Below are 14,484 nucleotides of genomic sequence, written 5' to 3' on the forward strand. Positions count from 1 at the left end.
GAGACTGGTAAGGAAGGGAGAGGTGTGTTGTTTGGTTGTCTTTGCACAAACACATTTGAAACAAACAGTTATGTTTTAGAGTTTAGAAATTTTAACTTCCATCACAATGTTTTAATTGCTTATGGGTGTGGTGCACCCACAAGATTATTTGTTTAGGTACTGGAGGCCCGGAACACCCACGTAGTCGGCACGAAAGTATGCTACTATAGATATACCACATTGACTTGATACCTGGTCTTCTCGTTTCAAGCGCTGCTATCGGCTGAAGGAATTCCACTCCCTTTGGTGTGAATGGCTGCAAGGCTCTCTCGCATAGCAGCAGCTGAACCCTTATTGGTTCAACCGTGGGTGGTCGAGGGTGTGAACTTTAGTTCACATTTCTGCCACGGCTCAAGACATTTTGGCAGCACTATACATATATTCTTCACAGTTCCGTATACAGAACACCAGGGCCAAATTAATAAATCTGGAAACCCGGGGCTAGTAAAAATATGTGGCCCCTGCTGACTTCGATTATTATATTTCTGTGAAAGTACAGTAGGAAAGTTAAGGAAATACACGTAGTTCTACATCAATCATATCATACATTAGATGATTTTATACTTAATAGAACTTTCCAAATTAAGGCCATGGATGTATCAAACGAAGACATTTGTTTCATACTTTTGTTCATATTTTGCCTTACGACGATAATTGTATCTTCTATGATTCTTTTTAGACAGCCTACTTAGATTTTGATCAGAGTGGAGGTCCTTTGTCCACCTGGAGGACTGGTTCTACTGCCCCTCTAAGGTCCCCTTACTCTGGCAATGACTAAGACAGGTGGTTAAGACAATTTCGGGCGCTAACTTGTGTTTACATTCTTAACTGTTTCGTATTTGAACAACAATTTATCTAAAACAATTGAAGGTTTCTTAGGCGTTGGCCTACTCCTGACCACCTCCTAGCCACGGATATGTTCCTATAAATAGTGCAGGGGCATGGGGCTCAGCGGTAGACCACTTACTTCTGGTGTGTGGAGTCCCTGGTTGAATCTTCGGCTAATTAAGTTTCTGGTGGACAAATGGCGTCCGTGGGTTTTCACGGGATACTCCTGTTCCTCCTAAGTTATCATTTCACTGATTCTACCATCATTCACTTGCCTTAATCATACATCTCCCATACCGTATATGGCAAATACGTGCGACGTTAAACTGAAATCTCACATTTCATGTTTTTCTACAAATAGTATAGCCAGTGGCGTATTTAAGGGGGATCTTTCGTGCTTAAGCCCTACCGAAATTTTATTTACTATATTAAAGTAAATGAAATATCTTGCAGAATTTTCAAATTTCCAGGACTAAAGTTAGCGAAGCCAGTATTTATTAATATTATATTATTAATACTTTCCAGGACTAAAGTATTAATACAAGGAGATATATGACTTTAAAAGTACAGAATTTCGGACTATAATGCCACAAATTGCGCCAATATGAACTGATATATTGATCATCCTTGCAGCATCTACTAAATAACGAGATAATTTCAAGATTTATATAATACTTATAAAACTTGCAATGACGAATAACTCTTAAATCTAATGTGTTCTCATATCAGTTAATTATTATAGGTATTTACTTAAACAAAACAACAGATTTAAATTATTCAGAAAAATGCTTGTTGCGGATAACTAATAAATCAAGATCTATTCCATACATTTGTTTTATTCCTTTATTTTGCTTCGAAACTATATAGTACTTTTTTAAATAAAAGAATAACATCAAATAATATCTTTTTCGTAATAACATGTGTACTTAAGATACAAGAACGTTATTGAAAATACACTTGAAATTTTATTCACAACATCCCCCAACAGAAAATAATTTATATTATTTTATAGTTTGTAATAGCAAAATACAAGTGTTCAGTTACACACTTTTTAAAAATTAGACTCGAGTTTCAGAACAAACTTGTACGTTAATACATGATCCGAAGAGTTATTTGTATTTAAAAGTACAGAATTTCGGGCTACAATGCCAGAAATAGTGGCAATATGAACCGATATATTGACCATCACGCTCCAACGAAGTTCTATAACTGCCCATGACTAGTTTATGAAACTACAACCAGAAAGTATTATTATTATTATTATTATTATTATTATTATCTAGTCCATCGCCAAACAAACAAAAAGGTATACAAGGTGAAAATATAAATACAAGCAGGAAGGTCAATAAATCAGTTTGCAGCACATCACAAAAAGACAGAAGTGTAGGTAGTAGCAGGTTGTTACCAAACGCCCGAGGCGTAACAGCCAAGGAAGACAGACAGAAACAAACCAAATGCATGAGTCAGGTCTCCCTAACAGAAGTCATTCCAGTTTAATGAAAGTTAAAATGAACACTGATAAGCTGAAGGTCAATAAGAAACCTTCTCCTGTGGGCTGCTTTATTTGTAACACGGCTTGACCCAAGTGTTTCTTATAATGATATTAGTGAGTTCTTGATACGAAGTGTAAATATTAAAGTTTGAAAGTGCGTAAGATTAAAAACCAAACATAATAGTTACTCTTCATTTTATGTAAATGTACAAGAAAATGAGTTTGATACTGTGTGCAATGAAAATGTATGGCCAGATGGTATATTGTTTACTAGATTTATTGGTCGTCTAAAAACTGAAATAGTTGTTGAAGAAACTGAAAATGAACTGAATGAAAAGGAAGAAAAATCAGGTAAATAAATTTGTCTTTATTAAGAGCTTCAAGCAAAATATGACTAACTCGCACTTATTCTATCAAAACGTGAATGGTATGAATACAAAGGAACAGTCTTTCATGGACGAAGTAAATTGTGAATATTACTATATTTATTGTATCACAGAAACATGGTTAAAGGAAACAAATGTGCATTTCGTACAATTATATAATAAGTATAATATAATTTGGTAAGATAGGAACCTGGCACTAGAGAACAAATCTAAGGGAGGTGAATGTATGATTTTAATAAACAATAAATACTCGTACACAATGATACAAGTTGCTGACTATAGGCTCGACGTAATAGTATTAAAAATGTTAATCCCTGACAGTAAAAGACTTTTTGCACTATTTTCCACCTACATTACCGTTAAAGAATTTTACAGACTAATGTGATTGGTTGTGTTCCTACTTGTTGACAATCAAACGTAATTTTATGATACATTAGTTGATTTTAATGCTGGAGGAATACAATGCGAAACAGGGACTATTAGTAATTTTCATGCTAAGAAAAAAAGCGGAAAAGGTAATAGAATTAAACAACCTTCTCCAATTAAATCAGCTAAGTAAGTCTCACAATGCCGTAAATAAGAATAGAGTAGTAGATCTGTTGTTAACGAATATAGAAAATACTGCAACAAATTTTAATGTTGAATCATTAACAAAAGTCGATCGTTTTCACCCACCATTTGTATACTCATGGAATATTATAAGAAATAATGACTTAAAATATAATAGAAAACAGACCGACAATTATGACTTTAAGAAAGATGTTTCTTACAGGTTTATTACGAAATAAATAAAATAAAATGAAATTAATGATTCTATCAACAATGTCAATAAAATGGCTGAAAACTCGTATAACAAAATATATAAAGGTTTCCATTTTCATGTACCGAAGAAACTGTATAATAATAATTAGTGATGTGAGGTGGAAAATTTTCCGCTAACATTTTTCCGGAAAATTTTCCGTTCTAAAAATTATCAGTAATCAAGTAACAATTCCTCAGTAATCACAAAATTGATTGAATTCATGTATAGCAATGTTAAAAAGTGAAAGATCGTTTAAAGAATCTGAAAACTTTCATAGCTCGGACAATTTTCAGTACATGTAAAACAATTTTTCATGAATCGAAATATTTTCTGTCTTCTATGGAAAAATTGAAGAACTATTTATGAGTCGGAAAGTTTTCATCATTTTGAAGCAAAAAGTAAAAAACTTTTTCTGAATCGGAAAGTTTTATTGCTCTGTAGAAACAAATGAAAGGAATATTCATAGATCGGAAAATTTTCATTACTACGTAGAAACAAGTGGAAATAACTTTTCATAAGCCGGCTAATTTTGGATATTCTATATAGTGATGTTAGGGGGAAATTTTTCCACTATATTTAACTGCACATTGAGCTACAAAATTGAATTTCTGTAGAGGAAAGTTAGTCAGCAACAAATTATAATTTTCCAATTAGCTTTCGGGAGCCAGGAAATTTTATAATATTTCAAGTTGGGAAGTAAAAATTTACATAGTGTTTTTTTCTCCCTCTCTCTCTCCCTCTGCGAGCTCCTTCGTTGCTAAGCGGTTAGCATATGCGCCTTTGGCATCGGAGACCTGCTTCGATTCCCAGCGGGAACTCATGTAGTTCGGATTCCACGTTAATCAGTTGATCCCGTCTCATATAGCCTCGCTGCTGAAAGGGACGTTAAACTCAAAATCAACTCAATTCAACTCTCTCTCTCTCTCTCTCTCTCTCTCTCTCTCTCTCTCCCCTCTCTCTCTGTGTATAGGTATATATGTAAAGTGCCGAGAACATACATCGAGTTCGTAGAGTACAAATATCCCATTCTATTATTTAAAATTTAAATTTATTAAAAGTGATGAATATTTTCCTATTCATAAAACATACTTCACTTATTCGTACATCGTTGGTTAGCCGTAAAATTTATTGGTAATAAATATTGTCTTAAAAAGTTACATGAAGCGAAAATCTAACGATTCTTCATTTCTTCAAAAATATTTCAGAAACTTCAATGCGTTCTTCCCTCAGAATCCACCTTTGATCTCACAAAATTATATTTCGTCAGTTTAATACGTGTAAGACGAAGTTTTTCCATACCTTTACTACTTTTCTAGATTTATATACTGCAACATTTATAAATGAGTAGAGATAATATAAAGTGCCTACTGTAAATTTTTGACTATCCAAACTTCGAGTTTAAGTAACTCATGACAACAAATACTGACCATTTTCTGGAAATAAACATTTATTTATTCATACAATCATTCAGAAGAGAACAGGCCTGTAGCCAGCCCCAAGTTGTAGGGGGGCCGGCTGAAGTTAGGGGGAGCCCGATGCAACCATATTATAGTTGATCACCATATTATGTACATTTGCCAGTCTACCGTAAAAATTTTAGGGGGCCAGCCAAAATTTAGGGGGGCCGGCCCCCCTAGACCTCTCTGGATACGAGCCTGGAAGAGAAAGTGAAATATAACTAATAAGAAAGATGATTTGTGTAGTTGTTCTTCCAATAAAATGATAAAAGAAACTTAAAAAGCTGCACTATTAGCGCTGCGTTCTAAAAGCAACAAGTAATTTCATTTTAATTTACAAAATTTAAAAAAATGTTTCTTTTTTATATATGTGTGTACTTGTTCTATCGAATCGTCATTATATCCAATACATTTTTATACATAATAATGGTAGTTTTACAATACAAATATCTGTTCTAAGATGTTGATTATACAAAATTCCAATATTGAAATTATGATTTACTAGTGTTAAACACAATAAAATCAAAGCATTTCAGTTATTTTCTGTTACGAAAATAATCTTCATAAGGAACTTTTATGTAGTTATTTCATTACATAGGCACGCCTATATGTGAAGAAATAGTGGAATTTTCTGTTTTTCAAATAATTGATAAATTCACAAAGGTTTGTTTTCGATTTCTTGTTAAATTTTAAATATTGGAATGGGATATTTGTTCTGTACGAACTCGATGTATGTTCCCTGCACTTCACACACACATACACACAAACACAGAGAGAGAGAGAGAGAGACAGAGAGAGACTGTTTAAATTTTTACTTCCCAACTTGAAATATTAGAAAATTTTCAGGGTTCCGAAAGCTAATTGAAAAATTATAATTTGTTGTTGTCTAATTTTCCTCTACAGGAATTGAATTTTATATCTCAATGTGTAGTTAAATATAGTGGAAAATTTTCCACCTAACATCACTATACATAATATCCAAAACTGGCCGGCTTATGAAAGTTTTTCAATTGTTTCTAAATCGCAATGAAAATTTTCCGATTCATGAAAATTCCTTTCACTTGTTTCTACAGAGCATTAAAACTTTCCGATTCACATTTTTTTTCACTTTTTGCTTCAAAATGATGAAAGTTTTCAACTCATAAAAAGTTTTTCAATTTTTCCATAGAAGACAGAAAATATTTCGATTCATGAAAAATTGTTTCGCTTGCTCTTACATAGTACTGAAAATTGTCTGAGCCATGAAATTTTTCAGATTCTTTAAGCGATCTTTCACTTTTTAACAATTTGTTTAGAACTAAAAATTTTCCGGAAAAATATTTTTAAAAAATTTCCACCTCACATCACGGCTAAACAACGATGCAGGAATAAGTGGAATGTGTTTTTATGAATCGGAAATTTTTCCTGAAAATTTTCATCACTGATAATAATACGACATATAAAGACCGTAGAGACCTTATAATTAATACATAACAAAACAAAATATTTTGTAAAGGCCAAACAATCAAATAACAGAATATAGTATCAAAAGGTACTCCGATTTAAGAAAGTTGGTCAAAAAGAAATATCTAGAGGCTAGAAAATTTTACTTTTTAACGTTGGGAAACAGTATTTGTAAAGGCAGTTTGTACTTCTGGAGAACAATCAATCACATAACAAGCAAATACCAAAACAGGTAAAATATAATAATACATCAGTGTCAGAAGTTATAGACATAGCAGAATGTTTTAAAGTTCTGTATTTAATAATTCTTTAAATCCTGACTGTAACCAAAATAAAAATTTTAAGGTTGTGAAACTGACAGAATATAATGATAATTATGTATCGACTGGTATCCCAGCTATCACGCAAAATAAAATAATTGAAACAATCAGTAAAATTAAGGGGAGTACTACACGTTACCTGATAACGTTCCATATTATGTCATTAGAGTCTGTAGGAATGAAATAGCATCAAATTTAGCTATTATATGTAACTCATTGTTAAAGACTGGAGAATTTTCTTCAAAATGGAAGCAAACATATGTTGTGCGAATATTAAAATCTATCGATAGATATGATGTTAAAAATTATAGGCCTATTAGTTTAGTAAGTGCATTCTCTAAGATTTTTGAATTAATTGTACACAAACATTTATATTTTAATATAAAGAATATTTTAAGAGATACAAAAATGATTTTTATGAAGGTAGATCGATTGCAACAAATCTTATCCATTATCCAGGTTTTACGTACTTTGCACTATAAAGTAATTTATAGGTTGTATATATACATACATACACACACACACACACACACACACACACATATATATATATATATATATATATATATATATATATATATATATATATATATATATATATACAGAGAGAGAGAGAGAGAGAGAGAGAGAAATATGAAAGACCTTTGAATTCTTTGATCATAAATTACTTCTGAATAAATTATCTAACATTAGTCTATCACTATCTTATATTAAATGGTTTGAAAGTTACTTATCAAATAGAACTTTTAAAGAAAAAATTGGCAAGATAATATATTGGCAAGGTCAAATAGGGAAGGAAATACCTCAAGGGTCTTGCTTCGGTCTGCTTCCTTTTTCTCTATTTATCAATGATCTACCAGGAAAAGTCAAGTACTCAAAAATATTATTTTACGCAGATGACCTAAAGCTCTTTAGAATAGTTAATAATGAGTATGATAATTATCTCCTGAAGAAACACTTTGATGCAGTTAATCATTAGTGCGAAAATAATTCATTAATGATAAACCCTGAGAAAACAAAATATATGACATTTACTAATAAAACTCAATATTTTGTCCGCAAATATAAAATTAATGGAGTAAGAATAAACAAAGTAGAACAAATTAAAGATCTTGGTATTATTTATGACAGACAATTGAAATTTTGTAATCATATAAATGAGTAAGTGCAATCAACTAGAAAAACAATAGGTTTTATCTTTAATCAATGGCATGATTTTTTAAATGGTAGTTCTTATGTGTACTTACATAAGACATTTGCTAGTTCCAAACTTGAATTTGGTTCAGTCATTTGTTACAGTTTGTCCAATATACTTGTTAACAAAACAGAAGCAGTACAAACATGTTTTATACGACTACTATATTATAAAATGAAAAAAGAACTACTATTCACACGAGTACGAATATTGGTTTACTCTTCGGGGAATTCAATCTATATCAGAAAGAAGGAACTATATAGATAAATACTTTATTCACATGGTATTGGATAATAAATATAGTAGCGATTACTTCTTGGAAAAAATAGGAATAAGAGTACCGAGTTATAGTGTAAGTAGTCAGTCGACATTAGTAGCACTGAATTCAAAGCGAGAAATATTGAAAAGAGGGGCAATATCTTATAGCAATTTAAAATGAACGTATGTCGGGAGAAACATCAGAGCAATTTTTCAAAATTAAACTATTTTAACTTTATGATAGGGAACCATTTCATTCATTGCTCATCATCACCGTCTCCTTTAACCTAGCCGGCATAATCGTGGAACGTAAAACTCAAACATTTAATTTCAATTTCATTTTATGACAGGGGACTGATTTTTATTATTATTATATGTCTTCAGAATATCTTTAGTTATGATATTTTATTCAAAGAACGAATCTTTTATGTGGAAATATGGCAATATATAGCCAGGATCTTTTGCATACGGGATATGTAATTTTATGCAAGGTTGATGCATTCTTTAAACGATAGTTAAATGAAGCTTTGATTTCCATAGTTCTGTAAATAGTATTTTATGATATTGACTGTTTCTAATATAATTTTGTTTTATAATCAGCTCGAATCTTGTCATTTGAATATATTAATCTTCTAACAAGGGCCTTAACCTGTTAATATTCATTCTATACTAGAAATTTTCTGGTGTGTTTTAAATCATTGTATAATGGTTTTAACATAGTATTGTATTTTTGCCAATAAGCTGTTCGGAGCACTTAAAATAAAGTTGTTTATTATTATTATTATTATTATTATTATTATTATTATTATTATTATTATTATTATTATTATTATTATTGCTGTATCTCGATTTAAACCAGTTTCAGCTTAGTAATCTGAGGGCAGTCCCTGACAAGTGCAGATTATTTGAAGAATTATTTTCCAAAGAACTTTCTGGCCATAGGACAGATGTCTAGTATTATTGATATCTGTAGATTTATTAGGACCTGTTCAAGTTGTGTCACAGTACTTTTAGGGACAATTGTTGTAGTTGATATAATGATTAGTCTTATTGTAACTTTCTGACATTTGCATAATTTTTATTATTATTATTATTAATAATAATAATAATAATAATAATAATAATAATAATAATGATAATAATGACTTTACGCGTAGCCAAATTACTAACAGAAATAGCTTGATTCACAGTTAAATCACAACTAAATGAGGAGGTATTTGAAATAAGAAGTAGAGAACTCCACTTCAGAAATCCGGAAGAAATGACTAACTCATCTTCCAACTAGGAGCCATGTTGATTGAGTATACTTCTTTAAGGATTTTATTATTATTGTCACATCATAATTTTATTATCATTGTTGTCAGAGGAGGGTACGATAGGAACATTCCTTAAGAATACTACTCTCCTTAATTTTTGTAAATGATTTACCGGAACTACTTAACAGCGTCATATCCTGATGTATGTCGATGGTATTAAATTGCACAAGACTATTAGAGGTTTTAATAATGTAGAGAAAGTTCAATGTTGTATGCAAGTTAAGTAAACCGAGGTAATATAAATAACATGTCTATTAATGTAAATTTGACAAAAGCAATGTCATGTAATAGGAAAATAAATTATATGATGACCACGTATTAGTGTCGGAAACCTTACAAAATGTTAGAGATATAGAAGACTAAAGTAACACTTGACGACAAGATACTGTTCATTACATATTTAAATATAATTACAGAAGATATCACGAAAGTTTTAGTTTTCTTTTATTAATCCAATACAAAAATTTTAATATGATTGACATGTATATTACATTGCACAAGACTGTAGTTACAGAGTAAAATGATAACACGGATGTCCAGTCTGGAACTCTGTAGTTGAAATTTATTGCAGAGAAGTAGAACGAAAAATAAGTAAATTAACAATAAATTATTTTTTAAATCTGGCATGATTTTGTTACTCATAGTGATTAGGACAACGGGCAAAATTTTTGAAACTTAATTTATTGAAAAATGAATGCCTGTTACGTAATCAGACACCATTGCAAAACTTTGAAAATAATAAATTGTCCACCACTTACTTGATCCAAAGCTTTTTATTTTTAGATCTCAACCGTAAGACAAAATGAAATATAGTAGATCTATGTTGATAGGTATAGTAGATCTATGTTAGATAAATTGCTAAGACTGATGTAATTAGAAAAGACTTCCAGAAAATTAACACAAAAATGTTACTATAATTATATTCTCAGGTGTTTGAATAAAATAACATTATATGTGATTTAACAAGAGATATGAAGCTCTAAATTAAGATTGATTCAAAAAGGGTAGGAAGAAGCTGTTTCTATTTATTCATTATTTATTTTTAAATGTTTATGCCTCTGAATGAACTATCTATTCCTAATGGCTGAATCGCTGTTACTAATACTATAAATAAACCGTTATTATTATTGAATTGTATAAAAAAATGGTGTAGCCCTGAAAATTAAGAAGAGGTTAATTACTGATGGTAATTAATCAGAAAAGTTGGTCATTAATGGTAAAGCTAAAGAAAACTATACTTGAGAAACATACTTTCTACTACTGACCGATGGGAATCTCTTTGTACCGTTTTATGTCGGAAAAGATTTTGATTTTGAAAGATAATTCAAACCTGAATAATGTACTAAGTATATAAAATGAACTTCAGATCAGAGTATCTGTAAACATTATTTTATTTATTTCTTCATTTGTTTTTGACACTTTAGGCTTTTAAGGAATTGAGAAGTCAAGAACTTTTTAAAGCGATTAACAAACTGTATCACTAGCAGAAACGAAGTTCGTAACGGCATTTTCATTCATTTAAATCTTATCTGAAAACAAGTACAGAGAAAAAAAACATTCTTATATAATTAATTAATGCTACATGTGAACAAACTCCATTCTGAATTCCTTAGGGGTGGAGGATGTAGTTCTTTCAATAATAATAATAATAATAATAATAATAATAATAATAATAATAATAATAATAATAATAATAATAATAATAATAATAATAATAATAATAGTTAGCGAACAGCAACATTCCAATTAGAACATTTTCGTAGAATTCAGAGTCCATTCAAAATATACGATTTAAAGAAAGTTGCCCTATGATTTAGCATGTTAGTATTAGGATCAATTATCATTTAGACAATTTTGGATTCCACCATTAAAATGCACAAACGAATTCTGATATATTTAATAACAAAACGTAAACATAAACGTGACGAAATAATTTTCATTATCAGTTTTTAATGATTTTTCTGTTGTATTTTCTTAGTGGGCCTACGCTAAAATAAGTACAGGTGTTGACATGTGATACAGCTTATCTTATGCTCACACGAGAAAGTTTTAAGTTTTGAAAATGGATATGTAATGCATAATTCATTATTTTTTAAAAAATCTGCCGTCTATAGTCATATAAATTTCCCGTCCAATTTTCACTAATTTCCCATTGCTTATAGTGGTCAAATCAAATCGAGTTTTAAAAATACTGTTTAATGAACTCTCTTTGGATTTGTTCCAAGTTTTCAGATTGTATTGCAAAAAAATAAATAAATAAATAAAATAAATAAAATAAAAAAGAACTCTACACTATTAATATATATGATGTAATTTTGATTTAAATAAAACACTATATATCCAAAAATTGTATCTAATATTAGCTTCACTAATATTAAAATTCATGAATCAAGTTTTAAAAAGTGCCGAACCATCACAAATATTTTATTTCATGTTATTTCATACAAATTCATTGAATACTACTTCTACTATTATTAGTACTACTACAATAATATTTTTCTCGTTTTGCCAGAAGGTTACATTGTCTCTTTTGCAGTGAAAATTGTTTTACTGTGAATATAATAATAATAATAATAATAATAATAATAATAATAATAATAATAATAATAATAATAATAATAATAATAATAATAATAATAATGTTTATTTCTGTTCCACGAACAGCCTAATGGCAAAAATATATCATCTTATCACACAGAAATAAACACATATTGCTTACAATGTATCCTACTTACTGAAATAATAAAACATAATGATAAAATACAATAGTATCGGATTAATAATTGCTTGGCAAATTCATACCAAATATTTTTAGTCTCGAAATAGGTACATCGTCAAAAATACTACAAGTAATACTTGTCAAACTCTAAACTACATGATTCTGTACTGATAAAAATAAATTAAACTAAATTAAAAGAATTAGTCATTTTTCATAACATTATAGATTTTGAATTCAGAGAAACCAATATTGATCCATTTTTCGTAATATGCATTGGTACTTTTATACCTAGTATTATGTAAGCAATATTCACTATGATATCCATCGTCTAGTATTTTCTTAATAAAATATATTTCAATAAGTTTTCTCCTATCACTTATTGCCAGTTACCCAAGAAGTTGATTCTAGTATTCATAACTACGCGAGTATAATAATAATAATAATAATAATAATAATAATAATAATAATAATAATAATAATAATAATAATAATAATAATAATAATAATAATAATAATAATAACTTTTCTTAAATAGATCTCAAATATTCTTTTCTGTTAAAGTTATTTGAATACAAAATTAGAGAGCATGATATTTTATATACTTCACGAATGTGTATATATCGGAAGTATTTATATTCTGCTTAAGACAAAAATACTGTTGAGTAGTCTGTGACTATGTATATGCACTGTTTTTGGAGCTAATGTATTAATATTTGATAAATACAAATAGAATGGATTTAATTAAGTATAAGCGATGTTACGTAAGAAATGTTTAACAAAATACATCAGTTTCATTTAAATAAACTGTATATTTGTCGATTCTAGAAACTAAAAACCCACTCTCTGCTTTATTCTTAAAAATAATGCTAATTTTCTACTAGATCCAAGTTGTTTTTCAAACAAAACTCTCTCAGGTAAAAAAAAAAAAAAAAGAGAGAAACGAATGGAATCATTATACAATAATCAAAAATTCTATACCCGCTGGAGCATTTATTAACATTCTGAATAATAAGAAAAAATAATGCATTTTCTAATGTAAAACAGCGCTGAGCTGAATAATCAACTAAACTGTACTTTTTAATCCAACGAGAAAATTTCTTCACGTCTATTGTTTTGTTACGCGTCCACTGATTGGTGCTTACAAAAATACGTCATGCAGCGTTGCCCCCTGGTGTTTCTTCCGCGCTATTTTTCTCCATTATTTTGGTTTCTATAGAAATGGCGTACACATCACTAAGGGAAAAAAGGGCAAACTTGAATATTTGGTAACTGATTTGCGGCAGGATTATTAACAACAAAATGAAACACTATATATGAAATTACAGAAGGTAAGATTAACATGGGACCAAATAGTATTTATATATATGATAAATAAAATCGAAGTTAGAGTATACGATACACATATTCAGCTTGGGATATGTAATAATGATTCTAAGCTGGAATAATATGTCATTTGGTAAATTAAAAAGGTGTTCGTTTTAAATGTAAAATATAAGCATTTCCTAATAAAATAATTATTAAATAAGCATTTCAATATAAGGTGTGTATATATTATTAATAATAATAATAATAATAATAATACGATGTACAAAGTAATTTTGTAAAACCTTTTACTTGCATCTATAACGATAATATTAGAAGCTCAACGTATTTCTTACCTTCACTTCGATTTATATACGCTCGTGAAGTTGTATCTATTATGTAGAGACAGCTAACCGTTATATACGCACTGCGAACATTGATATGGATATGACTTGTGTATCCACACATTACAAGTCTGGCTAGTCTTTGGTTGCCAACGTGCAGAGTCGCGGGTTCTATTGCCGGATGAGGTCGGCCGTCCACTCTTCCCCCCTTAGGACAATAACATCAGCGAAGGAAAAGAGAAAACATTAACAGCTGCTCGATGTTGGTAATTTTAGCGTCATAGGTGATATGTTCGAAGTCCATATGCGAGGGAGAGATTTGTTACATGAATTGTATCAGTTGTTATTCATGAAATAATCACATGAGATTTAGTTTTACATTTAAGTCTTTATATCAAAATAATGATATTAATATATAAGCTTTGTAAGTAACATAAAACAAAATTTATCTTGATTTTTAAAAACAACTGCTACGGATTATTATTATATTCAAAGATTACTGTGGCCATATAGCTCATCAAACTTTTGATCAATGAACCTCAACAATTCCATTGATCAGTGGCGGATCTAGGAAGAGTCCGGG

The 14,484-nt window shown here is 29.8% G+C and overlaps 1 long non-coding RNA gene across 2 annotated transcripts in view; it reads right to left on the minus strand.

The window, feature by feature from the left end:
* Positions 1–14,097, minus strand: part of LOC145664344 (uncharacterized) — a 563,008-nt gene extending 548,911 nt beyond the window's left edge. The window contains exon 1 of one of the 2 annotated variants that reach the window (XR_014127413.1): positions 13,914–14,097. This is a non-coding gene — a long non-coding RNA (uncharacterized LOC145664344). The remainder of the gene's footprint in view (positions 1–13,913) is intronic. The other variant, XR_014127414.1, reaches the window with a different exon arrangement.
* Between the last annotated feature and the right edge of the window lie 387 nt (positions 14,098–14,484).

Source organism: Thermobia domestica, chromosome 11, assembly GCF_964235325.1.
Source record: "Thermobia domestica chromosome 11, izTheDome1.hap1.1, whole genome shotgun sequence".
NCBI classification, from domain to species: domain Eukaryota; kingdom Metazoa; phylum Arthropoda; class Insecta; order Zygentoma; family Lepismatidae; genus Thermobia; species Thermobia domestica.